Source organism: Jaculus jaculus, chromosome 15, assembly GCF_020740685.1.
Source record: "Jaculus jaculus isolate mJacJac1 chromosome 15, mJacJac1.mat.Y.cur, whole genome shotgun sequence".
NCBI lineage: Eukaryota > Metazoa > Chordata > Mammalia > Rodentia > Dipodidae > Jaculus > Jaculus jaculus.
Window position 1 is genome coordinate 30839015 of NC_059116.1, and position 17425 is coordinate 30856439.

Genomic DNA, 17425 nt, shown 5'->3' on the forward strand with positions numbered 1-17425 from the left:
GCAGTTTGTATTTCTATTAAGCCTGTGTCCTGAGACCTTCTACAAGGTTGCTTTGCATAGAAACAGACTAGTGAGAAGTAGAGAGATCTGGCACAGAAAAATGAAATGTTCAGCTGCAATTTTATGAGAGATTACAACCATTTAGACTGAGCTAGCTAAGGTGCTCTGAGACAACAGGAAGCATGCAGACTCTTTGGAAGGGGTCTGAATGCTGAAAGAGTGTCCTGTTTTTCAAAGTCTGCTGTATTCCTTCCTGGATTAACAAGTTGGTAGCCCACCTGGCATTATGGAGCATAACAAGTTCAGGAAAGAAAGTGTCATTTAATTTCCAACACAGCATTTTTATTTTGGAAATGGCCATGGGCAGTGTGAAGGAGACTTGTTGGATTACCTGTATAGAGACCTGATGGAGCCATGGGGATGAAGCTTGGGTTGCAGTGGAGACCCAATGGAGGTACCAGGACTATGGCAAGGCTGCCAAGGAGAGTTGTTGGCACCAAGTGAAGCTTTCTGGGACTGTGAGTAGCCCAGCTGGAGGGGTGGAATTGAAACTCCAGAGATTTATCACTGGTAAGAATTATTGGACATGGAGACTCATCACTGGTTAGAGTAGTTGAACTTGGAGCCATAGAGTTTGATAGTTGCCCTGTCTAAATCTTGTATTGGTTGCGCATTTCTTTGCTGTGCCCAGTGCCATATTTTGCAGTGCAAATGTTTATTCTGTGTCATTTTGGGTTTTGGGGGTGTTTTTAGTATTATGGCTCAGTTAAAAGATATTTGACTTTGGAGATGTTTTAACATCATTGGAATTTACAGAAACTATGGGGACTTTTCATGAATTGGATTTTACATCATATTTGGCTATCAGTTTATGGAGGCCAGGGTTGGAATGGGGTGTTTTGATTTAGGTGGACCCCATCAACTTAGGCATTACAAATGCTAGATCCCCAGATGATGATAAATTGGGAATTAAAGCCTCCTGGCAGCAGTGTGTTGTTGGGAGTGGACTTATGGATGTTGTAGCCAGCTTCCTTTTGCCCGTTGCTGGCACACTATCTTATTGCCGCTGTCCATCTGATGCTGTGCAGGAGATGGCGTATAACCTGTACTCATGCTATCATTTTCCCTGCCCTGTGGACCTTCCCCTGGAGCCTGTAATTCAAAATAAACCTTTCTTTTTTTAATTTTTTCCCCACAAGCTTGGTTGGGTGTTTCCCACCAGCATTGTGAACCTGACTGCAGTCTCACCTCAGTGATAACTTCTTCACAAGTGAGGTAGTGATTTATCCAGACCTCAGACATCACCTCACTACCGGTTCCTTCACTTATACTCAGTATCAGATGCAGAAATTTAATTCTGCCTGTTCTAGATACAGATATAAAAAGGCAATAGACTGAGAGAGAATATAGAATAATGGAGAGTCCATGGCTGTATGTGATTAGTGCAATGAACCAGGGAAGGCGATGTTTCTATCAAAGAAAGCAAAGGAAGGGCCTTTGCACGGAAGGACTTTCCCATTGTCCTGCCATTCCAAGTCAGATGATGGGGGCTGGTAAGTCATCCAAGCACTGATTCTGTGTCTCCTTCATGATTTTGTCTTGGTATCCTCATCACAGCTGTTCAGTTATTGAGACTGAAGTATTTGGCAGGCATGGCAGTAACTGATGATTCCTGTGTCTGGATATATGAATGATGCCTTTTCATGGCTAACATACTATCTTTCATTCAATTGTATTTACTGACATATTAAAATATAATGCTTTGCACATTGATATCTCATATCTCTCTCATCTCATTTACAACTCTGCTTCTTAGAAGTTTAAATGGGAGTCACTACACAGTGATGTGATATAAACAGTAAGTTAGTACTAAGAAGAGATGACATTCTTTTGATATGCATGGCATCATTTCATTGGCTGAACTCACAAATTTAATTTTTTTTTTACAAAAGGAACAAAGAAAAAAGTAATCTGAGTATCAGCATTCCCACATGAGATAAAATGTGACCAACTGCTTCCTGTCACTATGCCTTCTTCCCTAAGTTGAACTAAATCCTCTAACCATGAGTTTGAATAATCTCATTTTTCAATAAATCGAGCAGGTTGTATATTTGGTCACAGGAACAAGAAATGTAATTAATACACTGAGTAATGATTCATTATGTAGGAATGCCAACTATTTTTTGTTTTTATTTGTGTGTGTGGCCTTCCCATTTTTCTTATTTCCCAGAAATGAATGCTTTATGAAATAAATGTATAGTATTAGTTTAGCAGAAATATTTTATGTCAAACATTATATGTATACATATATAAAGTTATATAAAGTAATACTGTAATAATTTAATGAGCAAAGTGTTTATGATTTGTTAATGCTAACTCTCTACTAAGCATATGATCAAAATATATTTCTATTTCTAATTTTTAACATACCTTCATGGTGATTTTCATAATGGGTATACCATTTTTCACTTCCACCAACAGTAGATGAAAGTTCCCCTTTTCCTTTAATCTCACCAGCATTTTCTCTGTCTTCTGGATAGTGATTCTGACAAGGGTAAAATGGTATCTCAGTTTTTCTTTTCTTTTTTTTTTTTTAATTTCTCTGTTCCCTAATGGCTACAGATGTTAAACACTTTTCAAATTACCCATTGCCATTTGTGCTCCTTCTTTTCTGAACTGTCTGATCATTTATTAAACCCATTTTGTGATTGGCAAATTTATTTTTTTTTGGTGTTTAATTTTTGCAGTTCTTGGTAGAATCAAGTTATTACCCTACTGTCTAATATACAGGTAACAAATATTTTTCTCATTCTATAGTCCATATGTTCACTTTGCTGTTGTATTTTTTCTTTCTTTAAATTTTTCTTTTTAAATTTTAATTTATTAGTTTTCTTTTCAGCAAATACAGGCAGTTGGTACCATTTTTTAGGCTCATCTATGATCTACCCCCTCCCATTGGACCCTCCTTGTTGATGTAAATGGGTCGTGCATTGTGGAGTGAGCCCACAGTTATTGGTACGATAAATGTCTCTGCATATCATAACCCAACATGTGACTCTGACATTCTTTCCGCCCCCTCTTCCACAAAATTTCCCTGAGCCATGTTGAGTTCATTTTTGGTCTGCTTCAGTGCTGAGGTGTTAGGGGCCTCTGAGGCTCTGGCTCTCTGATTTGGTAGGAGTTGATTTTTCTCTGTGTTGGTCTCCTTCCCCTTTGTGCTGGTATCCGGTTAATCAAGAAAACATCACCCTTGCTTGTTTCGCCAACTGTCCTTAGTTTCAGTCAGGCCCCTTTTGAGGTATGTTGGGGCAGCTCTCTCCTTAGGATCTGCATCTATCTGAAAAAGAGAAGCAGATTCTCCAACAGAGAGTAAGTTAGCACCTGTAAAATTGAGATAACACTTACTTTTTTGATAGAGAGTTTAATAGGTGTAGGCCCTCTTGTACCCCATGATTGATAGTAGCTTGCTGTTGTTTTTACCATTAAGAACCCTTTTAATGTTAATTGGTCCAATATTTTTATTTTTTAACTATGCCCTGTGTTATTGACATCCTGTTCAGAAAGTTCATACCTACGCCTATATCTTGAAGATATTCCATGTTTTTTGTTCTAGTACTTTCTGTGTTTCAAACTTTAGAATAAATGCCTTTTTAATATATTATTTTATTTATTTATTTGAGAGGGGGGGAATGCCAGGGCCTCTATCCACTGAAAATGAACACTAGACAATTGTGCCACCCTGTGCATCTGGCCTTCATGGGTCCTGAGGAATCAAACTGTGTCCTTTGGTTTTGCAGGCAAGTATCTTAACCACTAAGACATATCTCCAGCCTTACAATGTCTTTGATCCACTTTGTATTGATATTTCTATGTGATGAGAATGATAAAGACCTAGTCTCATTATTCTGTATGTAAATATCCTGTTTTGCCAGGAACATTTGTTGAATAAGCATTTTTCCATTAGATATTTTTGACTCATTTGTCAAAGAGTAAGTATCCAAAATAGTATGGATTTATTTTTAGGTCTTCTGTTCTGTTCCGTTGTTCTACATGTCTCTTTTCGTACCACTGTCAGGCTGTTTTTATCACTAGTACCAGGTGTTATAATCTGAGATCAGGTAGTATGACACCTCAAGCTGTGTTCTTTCTCCTTGGCTTCACTTTGGTTGTTTGAAGTCTTCACTGCTATCATATAAATTCCTAGATTAATTTTTTTGAGCTCTGTGAGGGACATGCTTTGAATTATGATGGGAATTACATTAAATATATAGATTTTTTTGACTTATATACATTTTCATAGTGTTGATTGTGCCAATCCAGGAGAATAGAAGGTATTTCCATTCTGTCCTGTCCTCAACTTCTTTGTTTAGTGTCTTGATGTAACAAATCAGTCTATTTGGGGGATTCAGACATTTGCAGAACTCTGTGTGTCTGTGTGTGTGTGTGTGTGTCTGTGTTTATATTGGTGAACATAAATTCATAGATGTTAGGAAAAAGAAGAATTATGGGAGATTTCAAGAATCCAGTTCTCTCAAGTACCATCAATGAAAACAGCAAATTGTCATAACATGATATTCATCCTTTCCATAGACTAACTTCTTAACTAAAACACATCATTTGCTTTCAAAATCACTAAGCTAGTGGAGTCTGTCATGAAGTAATTACAGCTGACTACAATATGAGACAGCTTTTTCACATGAGATGTGTCTTCTTGGAAAATCTAAAACAATTAAATCCTTATGATAATAATAACTCATAAATAGAGCCATTCAAAAAGGTGTTTCTGGGAATACAGTTCACTGTTAGAGAGTTTGCCCCTACTAGGTATGACTTTCTGGGTTCAATCCTTGAGGGCGGGAAGAATAAGTTGTGTTATAACTCCAAATATATAAGTGATTGTTGGAAAAATTTCTCCAGCTATCTACAAAGAAAAAATAAAATAAACTCTCCAGGATGCTATTACAATTCAGGAGATAATTCCAAACTTGACAAGAAGCAACTAATGGAAAGAAAAGTGGTTAAACAGTTTATAGTTTTGATGTAAATTTTCATGACAGGAAGGCCTAGAAGCAGGAGGTGGAGCATTGCTAGTCACATCTGCAGACAGGAAGTCTAGAAACAATAGGACCTGGGCTGGGCTGTATCACCTCAAGGGCCACCCTCAGTTTTTCACATCCTCCACCAAGGCTCTGCCCCAAACGTTCTCAAAACCTCCCTGGGATAGCCACTAGCTGCAGCCAGGTGTTCAAACACAGTAGGCCACAAGGCACATTTGCATTCAAACCACAATGCTTTGCTTGATTATTGGATTATTGTATGTGGAAGAGAGATACATAATCAGAGAAATCGCAGTTACAATGATATGCACTAGAGCAAGACCAGTAAAATCATGTTTGCCTTTGCATATTCTGGACACACAAGGAAACAACACTGGGAGTTAGTGGCTGTTTGTCACATCTTTTCATAGCACTTTATGTCTTCACATTAATTTTTATATTATATAATATAAAACATATTATATTTTATTACCTGATCTTAGGAATTATATATATGAAAGATCGAGCAGATGTCTTGTTGTTGTAAAGAACCAGCCTGTTCCTATGTTCCTGTCTAAAAGCAGTTACTGCCATTTCACATATACAGCCCTACGCTGTTGATGCTGTGTTATGCGCAGTGTGGAGACCCTGTTAAACTTTCTAGGTATTTTCATTAAAACTTTCCTTCATAAAAAAGAAACAACCACATTTTTTTTTTCTCTCAGGATAGGGAAAAGTGGATGAGCTCAGAAGATCATTACGGACATAGTACACGCAGATACCTCCAGGTTAAAGTTGATGGGAAGAGAAAAACACATCTTTAGTCTGGTGAAAATAATAAATCTTTAATTAGGTTGAAGGGATGTGATAGCTATCAGCATGGCAGATTGGCAGCCAAGACACTGTCAGGACATTGTCAATGACTGTATCATTCAAAGTGACATGGAGTCAGGAGCTGCATGGCAGTAGTTGACAGAAATATAATTTTACGAATAGTAAAACATATATTTAATGCTTCATGTAAGCACAAAGGCTGGGATGAGCCAGGATGCCCTGCTGAGATGGTGAGGATGTGTGTTCCCATTCCAAGTTTATCTCTCTTTGAAGATTTATGCAAATTAATAGTCCTCTCTGAAATGAGATGGATGGCCATTTGCATTTTGCAAAAGACTTAAACTGAGTTCAAATGGCTAATAATGTGCTGTTTCACAATGAAGTTGTGCCCCATAGTTGCAAAAATAATAAAACATACTGCGTGAGCAAAGAAAGTACTATTTACTCTAATAAAATGTATTGCAAAAATGTAGGTTCTGCTTTTTTTGTACAAAGTGTAAACATGCTATTCAGACAATTTTACCGCAATTACAGTACCACTATAATATATCATATAGTATAATATGCTATACAACTATAATAAGAACTATTATTCTGTTCTCATCACAATGCACCACTGAGATTGCCACCATCCTCCTTTTACAGCAATAAAATGGAATTTCATAATAATGAAAGCACATCCTTGTTACATTCATGCATTTACAGTGGTTTTGTGTGTGTATTTTCCTTTGAAAGTATACACTTTTGTCAAAAGAAAGAATTATTGGGATGTTTAGACAGTCTCTTTCTTATATCTAAGTTGCATGGGCCCTTCACAAGTTACTTTTCACACTGTAAGTCTGTAAGGATCAGTGTTTCTCTTAATCACTCCCTGTTCAAGCAAATAAAATGAGAAAAAGAAAATAATTACAACAAAAATGAATTTGCTTTTTAAATTTATCATAGAACACAATCTAAAGGGAAGCCACCTAAGGACCCAGGTTCAATTCCTCAGGACCCATGTAATCCAGATGCATGTGGAGTTCATTCACAGTAGATAGAGTCCCTAGTGTGCCCATTCTCTCTATTCATTTGCCCACTTTCTCTCTCTCTCTTTCTGTCTATCTGTCTCAACTAAATAAATATAGGGAAAACAGTGAGATGGTTATGAAAATTTGAGAACATAGAAATGCAAAGCACAGGAAATTTATCAAGGTATACATTTTCCATAAGTATAACATTTTATATATTGATTATATCTTAATATAACAAACTTAAAACAAAAAAAGCAGAGAAGCAAAATTTGTTTTTAAAATTCTAAGAAATTGCCTGATTTCATAAAAATCTCTAGTTTCTTTTAAGAATATTGAGTAATTTAATCACTTGTTACATTTATGAAAATAAATGCAAATGTAAAATGCAATCACAAAAAGCACAGAACTGGTCTTAGTTGACAAGGACAATTAGAAGACAGGATCAAGGGACAAATGGACAAACCTGGAAGAAAAATGGCTGTAATTATATAAGATAATTGGCTAAGTACAACATTCTACTAGGCTGAAAGTTACTAATGGATAAAAGTAATGTCTAATTATAGATGTCAACAAGAAGCATGCTTAAATGTAAAGACACAAATAGTTTAAAAGCATAACTTTTGGGCTAGAGAGATGGCTCAGCAGTTAAGCCACTTTCCTGCAAAACCAAAGGACCCAGGCTCGATTTCACACTAAACATATAAAGCCAGGTTCACAAAGGGGCACATGCGTCTGGAGCTCATTTGCAGAGGCTGAGGACCCAGTGTGCTCATCTTTTTCATCTGCCTCTTTGTCTCCCTCAAATAAATAAGTGAAATAAAATTTTTAAAATGTAAAATAAGAGCTTCAAAGCAAATGCACTCATATAATTTAGTGGAAATGTTACTATTAATTTTGTGTATATATTGCAATATTTAGTCATAAAAGTCCAAAAAAGTTTAATATCAGACTCTGTACTATAAATGAGAGAAGAGCAAATATCCCCATAACTATAGGCAATATAATTTGAAAAAATAGTAATATAATAATTGTGTTGATTTGCACATAATACTATTCATCACCCATTATAATCACATAAATTATCCCATACTCTTTAATAAGTAAATAAAACTAATATATTTTTTAAAGCTACCACATAGATCAATCAAATCCGGCAATAGGCCAGTGGTAAACATAATTGTAAAAGGCCTTCTGTTTTAATATTTATAAAAAGTAACAACTCTGTCTCAATTTCATGTTGACTGTTTACAATATAAAAAAAGAAAGTAAAAGAAAATAAAAGAGGGCTGGAGAGATGGCTTAGCACTTAAGGAATTTGTGTGTGACGCCTATGGGCTCATGTTCTACTCTCCATGTCCCACATAGGCCTGACACACAGTGACACAAGCATTCAAGGTCTCACATGAGCACAAGCGGGCACATGCATCTGGAGTTTGATTGTGGATGTACGCCCTGGTACACCAACTCTCTCTTCCTCTCTCACCTACACATGCACATACACACGCACACATACTTACATGAAAAAGAATATATATTATATATTATATTAGTAATATAATTAATATATAATATATTAATATAAGATATTATAATTATATGTATTATATGTAATAATAATATAATAATATAAAATATATTAATATATATTTTATATTATTATATTATATTTATAGTATATATTATTTATATCTCACAATCCTGTTTAACAATTATTTTGCGATGCTAGTACCATCTCTTCTCTTAGGCTTCTACATGGAAATATATAAACATGGCCACAGTTAGATGTGTGTGAATGGCTGTAAAACCTACATCCCTAATAGTGAAGGATCCTAAACAGCTCAAACGCACACCAGACTATGAAAGCATAAAAACATGTGGACAGGCCCACGTGGTGACTTAGTGCTCCATGAAACACTATTAGCCACTAGTCCACATAAGACACAGATGGAATACAAAACTAAGTGTATATCATGCATCCACATGTGAAAGACTGCCGACTTAAAGAATGGGTCAACATAACAATACTGCAGACTAAGTTATATTTTTACTGGAAAATCAAAAAAATGTACAAAGTTAATCCATAGTAACAGAACTCTTATCAGTGACATTCTGGGTCACAAACTGGCAGAAAACGTATAAAATTGGTGTGAGGATATTTTGTTCACTTATGCACATACTTTACTGTGGTAGTAATTATAAATGTATATACCTTTGGCCACTTCCCTCAAACAGTACAATTAGTACATTCTACTCAATGAAATCATAAATTAAAGGGTTATTTAAAAATAACCTTAAAAAGTTAATTCATGGTAGAATGACTATGGTTAAAAATAGCGTACTATGGATTTCAAAAAGTCTGATGAAAGATTCTGAATGCCTCCTCTATAAAGAAATGATCAACCCCTGAGGATCTGTATATGCTCCTGTGGATTTAAACATCCTATAATATACAGAACTATTGACGTATCATGTAGTATCACATAAACATGTGCAATTTTATGTGATGTTTAAGCATAATTTTAAAAGGGATGTCTGTGCAGCAATCCGCAATTTTAGGGCTTATGTCGGGCAGATGAGAAATGCTGACACACTCTTTAGAGAGCATATGTCATCCATTATGCACACTTGTGTCTCTGAGCTTTGTCTTTACTTATTTTGTACATTTTTTCCCACTAGGGAGTAAATAGAAAAGAAAAGAATAGATTTAAGGAGATGTGGAATTTACTCAACTTGAAAAAAAGAAAATGAGGATAGCTGAATGTAATTCTGTACACTGGAAATCCCATCACCGAGGAGTTAAACGCAGAGGATTATAAATTCAAGAACAGACATGGACAATACAGGAGACCTGGTCTCAACTTCTAGCAAATTCAAAATACTAAATGAGTAATAGGATAAATACATTATTAAATCAAAAGAAGTCAGAAACTTGAGAGCATAAACACATAAATATACATATAAACGTTTTTAATTACAGAATATGAGACATACCATCCAATAAAGCAGCAGAAAAATGACAATATATTTAGGGTGATAGGGAAAATATGTGAGGGCCAATAGATGATACCTCATATTTCAGTCAAGTTAGCAAATTAGCAAAAAAAAATATGAAATATAATAGGTGCATAGTGGTGGTAGTTTGATTCAGGTGTGCTCCATAAATTTAGGTGTTCTAAGTGCTAGGCTCCAGCTGATAAGAGATTTGGGAATTAATGCTTCCTGAAGGCTGCGTATTGTTGGAGGTGGGCTTATGGGTGTTATAGCCAGTTTCCCATCCTAGTGTTTGGCACACTCCCTATTGCTATTTTTCACCGATAAATGACAAGAAGGTGAGGTCCACCCTCTGTTCATGTCATCATTTTCCCCTGACATCATGGAGCTTCCCCTTGTGTCTGTAAGCCAAAATAAACATTTTCCCCCTGCAAGCTGCTCTTAGTTAGGTGATTTCTGCCAGTAATGAAAATCCAACTGCAACAGTAAAGTTAGTACAAAGAGTCGTGTCACTATTGCTTGGAGCCTGATTGTGGGGCTTTGGCCTTTTAGAGCTGATTTTCAAAAGGAATGTGGATGAATTTGAAATTGTGGCCTAAGAGAAGACTTGAAGTACTGTAAGTACCACTTTATGGTCCATGCTGGACAGAGTTCAAAGATCTAAATTCAATAAGAACTGTGGACTGTGAGCTTTGGCTTATGAGGGTGAGAAAGAGCTTTGTGTGGACTGAACTAGAAGCAGTTTGTATGAGAAACTGACTGGTGTGAGCAGAGGGAAATGACACAGAGAAAGGAAAGAAGGAAAAGAAATCTTGGGGATGAAACGGCTGCCTGTTCAACCACAATTGTATGAGAGATTACAGCCATTGAGATTGTGATAACTGACCTGCATTGGAACAGCAGGAAGAATGTAGTCTTTTGGAGGGGCTGAATGCTGACGGAGCACCCTGTACCTCAAAGTCTGGTTTATTCCTGCCCCCCACCACAGGATTAACAAATTGGCACCCTACCTGGTATTATGTAGTATAAGAAATGCAGGGAAGCGACAGTCATTGAATTTGCAACACAGTCTTGTGTTTTGGAAACAGCCATGGGCAGTGTGAAGCAGGTTTGCCAATCGCCTGCATGGAGACTCAAGGGAGCGGTAAGGATGGGTTGGAGTGGAGACCCAGTGGTGATGCAGGGACCACATAACGTGTCCAACAGCCATGTTCCAGAAATCACATGATATACAAAGCTTTCATAGTGAATTATGAAGTACTTGAATTATGCAAATGGCATCTACTTAGGAAAGATGTATCAGACTCTTACACAAAACATAAAACATGTGCCTGGGAGCCAGTGATGTATTCCTGTCGGTTTAGCACACTGCAATTGCTAACTCATTAGCCCTGCCAAATTTACACTACATTCATACAAGGAAACCTATTAAAAAAAAAAAAAAACCTTGGGGGGAAATACCATATTGTAATTAAAAATGATATTATGTGAATTATCTAATATAATAAATATGATATGATATGATATGATATGATATGATATGATATGATATGATATGATATGATATGATATAATATAATATAATATGATACTCAGTAATTTGAAACATTGTCAAAATAAATGTAATAAACTTGTGTTGAGTTTGGATGTAAATTTATGTCCCCTTTAACCTTAGGGATTTTTTTTTTTTTTTTTTATTAAGACTAAGCTTGCAACTAAGTCTCCAGCTGCCTGCCAGAGGAGGTACCACGTCAGGTGGATCATTTAACCCAGCACTAAGGTGTATAAAGATCCAGTTTGAGCTCTGACTATTCATGGTAGCTGGTTGTTGGTTGTGTCTCTGCCATAAATGTATGGAAGTGAGTCAGATTTTTCTGCCATGATGAAGCTTCGTCTAGAATCTTTAAGCCTCAAATAAACCCCTTCCTCCAATAAGCTGCTTCTGTTACTGTTTCATGAAAGAATAAAAATGTAACTGCCACAGAAAACTGGTGCTGAGAAGTGGGGCTGTGGCTGAGAATAGTCTGACCATGCAGTCTTTCTTCCCTTGGAACATATTTGTAGGAGGAATGTAGAAGTTTTGGGTACTTGGGACTGGGGAAGACTTTCAGTACTGTAAGTAGACCATGTGGACTATTCTGGTAAGATTTTAAAAATGCTAAATGCAGAGAGAATTATGGATGGTGAAGGCTTGGCATATGAACTTTCAAAGGGAAAGAGAACTTTCTTGGAATTGGACTATTGGCAGAAAGGCTGACTATGTTCTACTTCCCAGAGAGTTTTATCAAGCTTTAATTTAAAAGCAATGAACTTGGCAGAAGGTATGGAGTAGAATTGTCTGAAAGATATACTATAGTTTATGACAGGAAAAATTCAAGCAGGTTTGAAATTTCTGGCACAGAGACTACTTTTAGGTTACTTAAGCTGCAATTTTTAAGTTGATTACCACCATTAAGGACAGGCCACTGTTCTGCTTTGAAACAATGAAAATGATGCACTGAGGGTTTTCCATGGAATGATACAGTTAGTAAGAATGAAAAGTCTTTTCAGAGGAGAAAGCTTGAGGGCAGAATTCTAAAGGCATAACCTGTTCATCAAGTCAAGGTTTATTCCCCATTGGATGCACAAATTTGGCCATTCCACTTATCTGTTACTGGAATTGGAAGCATGAAAAATGCATGGAAGTGGGTCATGAAATGCACACGGTTGTAGAAGCCACTAAGAGGTGTGAAATGGTTGTAATTCCTATGTGGAGGTCCAGGAAGGTCATTGCAAAAGATGGACTCATTCCAGAATCTACTGCTGATAGGTGGCCTGAGAAACACAGTGGGAATCTCTTCAGGACACCAAGTAAGCCATTATATGGAGCTAGGAAGATGAATTATGGTTTTCATTGTAGAACTAATGGTGTTTTGGATGTACCAGGACTGAAGAACAGCTCCAGTGGGGCACTCCTGGTTAAGTACGGAGTTTCCCCCGGGGGCTGCTCAGCCCACCTGGAGGAGTAGAATTGGAGCTTAGGTACTTTCACCTCTCACTGCAGCATAGGATGACATTTCCTGTACTTGTGGAAAAAGCAAGTATGGTAAAGGGAATGGAAGTTACCCACAGTGTAGTCAGTAAAACGTAACAAAACCAGGTTCCTTATTGTGAGTTATTCCAGCAACCTGCACCGTTCTTGTTGCGACACAGCGTCATCAACCATGTCCTCAGCTTCTGTCAGATATTAATTCTTACTGAATAATTAACATGAGTTTTAGTTTGGCTTTTCTAACATTCATGATATTTCTAGAACCCCCCTTTCTATATTCTATATTATCGATATGCTTCTTTCTATATTAATTCCAGCCAAAGGCGCCATTTATCAGATAAAGAAGAGAATCAGTGAATTGATATCTGTGAGATTTATCGGTTCAGTCCCAATATAGCTCAACTAGTACATGAACAGGATGAGTTATTGTTCATCTCATATGGCACTAATAAAAATAGGTTAAAATTACATTGAATTGTAATCATAAAATCTTTATAAATATACAAAACACATCAGTTCCAGCATCTATATTATATTTTCAGTGACTAGTGGACACTGGCTAATGTATCTTACAAAGAAGTGTTCAGGAATCAAACACTGAATGAAAACCTCTTGCCACCTAATAACACACTCCATTTAGTGGTTCCCTCTACCTTCAACTTGTTGTGGATATTAATGTTTCAGTTTTAAAGGATTTTTTAATGACTATTCCTAGTTGTTGCTGATCAACTAATTCAAGAAAATCAGACTCAAAAAACCAACACATTAGTGTTCTTATCAACAAATTGCTATAAGGTTTCCAATGTTTTGAAGAATGTAGTTGTATGCATCAGGCTTAAGTTATAAGGTGCAGAACTGAATTATCTGTACACAATTCTATATGCAATTTCAGGAGAATATGACTAAGTGACAGACTAAACAGTGATAGATTTGACTGACAACAATTTTTATAAAATCTAATTTAAAAATAATACTTTACCATAATGCTTTGTGTGTTTGTTTGTTGAGTCAATAAAATGCCAGTCAGGCAAAATTGAGAATCATTGTGCCATATGCAGTATACAATATAATATTTAAATTTGACACAGTACCTTTACTAGTAAGAAATATAATTATTATAGTGCTTCAAATTTAGTTACTTTTCTAGGAGTTAGATAAGAAACATATTATTTCATATTTAATGTTTTCATTTTCCTTTTATAGACCATTAATTTTATGATATTAGTTATATTACCAACTCAATTATTTTAACAAGCAGGTTCAAACATACATATTATATTATATTTATTATATTCTACTACTACAAAATAATATCTGACATAATATATATGCATCATGGCAGGTATGTTTGAATATACATGCATATATGTGCACACAAATATATATATAGGATGATATGAATCCAACATTTTTATTTAAAAATATATAGTGGGCTGGAGAGATGGCTTAGCCGTTAAACACTTGCCTGTGAAGCCTAAAGACACCACTATGAGGAGGCTCGATTCCCCAGGACCCACGTTAGCCAGACGCACAATGGGGTACACACGTCTGGAGTTCATTTGCAGTGGCTGGAAGCCCTGGTGTTCCCATTCTCTCTCTCTCCGCCTCTTTCTCTCTCTGTCTTTCTGTCTGTCACTTTCAAATAAATAAATAAAAATAAACAAAAAAATAAAAAAATATATATATAGTGGTGTTGGAGAGATTGCTCTGTGGTTAAGGCACTTGTCTGAGAATTCTACAGACCCAGGTTTGGTTCCCCAGTACCCACATAAGCCAGATTCACATGGTGGAGCATGCATCTGGAATCTGTTTGCAGCAGCGAGAGACCCTTGTGTGTCCATTCTCTCTGACTCTCTCTCTCTCTTTCACTATAATACATGGGGAAAAATAAAATTAAATATGTGTAGAAGAAAGATACAATGCTTCATCCTAATAGATCCTAATAGCAACAGCTATAGGGGTAGCTTACATACACAGCAATCAAAAGATTTTTAAATAAGGCAACACCAGTTGACACATAAGTTTAAGAAATTTCAACCAGTCCATAGTGTGAACTGTAGATATAAGAGAAGTTGCGAAGGCCATAAATCAATGTGCAGTGTCTGGCACTTTATCATATCTACAAAAAAAGTTGGCAGATCTGAGTCAGAGGACAAAAAAAATTGTTATAACTTATAGAAAAATGAGAAAACAGACTTACAAAAGATAATTTGCATTATATTTTTTATCCCTATCGCAAAGTCCATGTCCCATGGAATCAATGCAGAAGATACATCTTGGGTACCTGTCCCTGTAGATGAGCTAAGGAGAGAAATGTGGAGCTGTGGGTGTTCAGCCTCTCACACAAGCAACCCTGCAAAACGACCTGAGTGAAAGGTCACCAGGGTCGTTCATTCTCGGCATAAGCAGTACAATAAGGAGGCTTGCTCAGGCACCTGCAGAAGGACAGCTCCGCCTCAGTAAGAGGATAACTCAACCTTATCACTTAGTTCTTGGATCGGGACAAAGAAAGCTGAGGGTGTGAAAACAAAACAATACTTCCAAGAAGAACAATACTGAATTCTCTCCCCTCTCTTCCTCCTTTTGCCCGCCTACCTGGTGCGAGCGATCTATATGAGTCTGCCTCTCCTTCCAGGAGTGGCTTGGAAGGAGACAGAACTTTCTTAACCCTAATATTTTTCTTCTTGCCTTCTCTCTGTTATGCTTGGGGGAGGGGTACTTTCTCACTTTGATTTTATATGTAAGATTTATGTTGGATCTCTAAGTCTCATTTTTTTCTTTACACTCTCTGTTGTTTGAATGGACTTCTATACCCAATCTTCTCTCTCTCTCTCTCTCTCTCTCTCTCTCTGTGTGTGTATGTGTGTGTGTGTGTGTGTGTGTGTGTGTGTCTACTCTATCCTTTCCTAGATAACACCTACTAAAAAATAAACTCACAAAGTATGATTTCTTGCTAAAGGAACCCAATAATTCATAATTTTCCTTCTTGAGCCCATTTTATCAATTCTTTATGAAGGACCATAATTGAGCTTCACAAGTTTGAGAAACCTTTCCTGAACCCCCAAATTCAGTAACACAAGACCACATTAGGCAAAACAATAAAGAATCTTATGTTTACATCGACGGGGTAGAAATAAGCACAAACTTTATTTTTTGTTTTATATCTACAGCACTCTGGGTCTCACAACCCTGAATATAATGTCAAAAGCTTGCAGGCTCCTGTTTGATCAGATCTTATTTTCACAGAACAAGTTCTTAGCTAATTCCATCTCTAAAGAATTTATAGTATTTGAAGGGTTGACAAAATATCATCAATAGGAATGGAGAAAAGCAGTCAAGGTAGAGCTATTAAGAATGACCCTGGTCTAGGTAGATGGCTCAGTGGTTAAAGACACTTTTTGGCAAAGCCTACTGGCCTAAATTTAAAGCCAGATACACAGAGTAGTGTCTGTGTCTGGAGTTTCTCTCTTTGTCTCTTTTACTCTCAAACAAACAAATAAAAATAAAACTACTGGTGCCAGGAGTGGTGATGCACACCTTTAATCCCAACAATCTGGAAGCATTGGTAGGAAGATGATTGTAGGTTTGAGGGCAGCCTGGGAATGAATTTCAGGTAAGCCTGAGCTACAGTGAGACCTTTCCTTGAAAATAAAAAAAAAATAATAATAATTAATTAAAAACTGGGATTTACTCTTCTGCTGCTGTTGTCTGCCCAATATAGGCAAGGAGGTGATTCCAGCTTCTGCTCATGCCATGCGTTTCTCATCCATCATGAAGCTTCCTCTCCAAACTGTAAGTAAAAATGAATGACTTTCCTTTTATCACCTGCTTTTGTCCCAATATTTGTCTCAGCAATGAGACGATATCGTACGCAGATGAATATGACCTTGAATATCTGTCCATCTGTGGACACGGGTGTCATGCTTGCTGTGATTACTGACCAAACAGTGTCCTTTGTCCTATATGTGGTGGAATCTGCCTCTGAAAATTCTCAAGATATCCTAGAATCTGTCGAAAATATGATACTGTCTCCAATAGAAGTCATCTACCTGTGTTATAATTAGCAATTTTTCCTGGTGGTCAAAGTCAGCAAAATACCTTGGAGCTGTGGACTTCATTTAGAGATGATATGATGTACTTAAAATACCTTTAGCCCCAACCGGCTATCTTGGACAAAACAATGAAAGGAAGAGTGGTCACTTAGCTAGTGGAATTCCCATTGTTCCATTCAGTGCCACTTCCATTAAGGCCCTTTACAAGGGCTGCATGGAGGTGAATATCAAGGGAATATAGTTGGATCTGGATGAGGCCATCTTTAAACATAATTATATTAGAGCTCGCTTATGTCCATTAATTTAGAAAAAAAATATAAAGCCAATTTTCTGTGCAGATAAGATCTCTTTCCTGTGTGTAATTGTGCTTATTCTGTAATCAGCTGGTTAATTGTCTCCATGATGTGCAGTCTTTGATTAGTTTGTGCTACTTTGACTTTCTTGAGATATTTTTTGAAGGCCTCCCTA

At 36.7% G+C, this 17425-nt stretch overlaps 1 pseudogene; it reads right to left on the minus strand.

Annotated features, from left to right (window-relative positions):
* LOC101612844 overlaps positions 1-16827 on the minus strand; it is a 110582-nt pseudogene extending 93755 nt beyond the window's left edge.
* Positions 16828-17425: the final 598 nt, after the last annotated feature.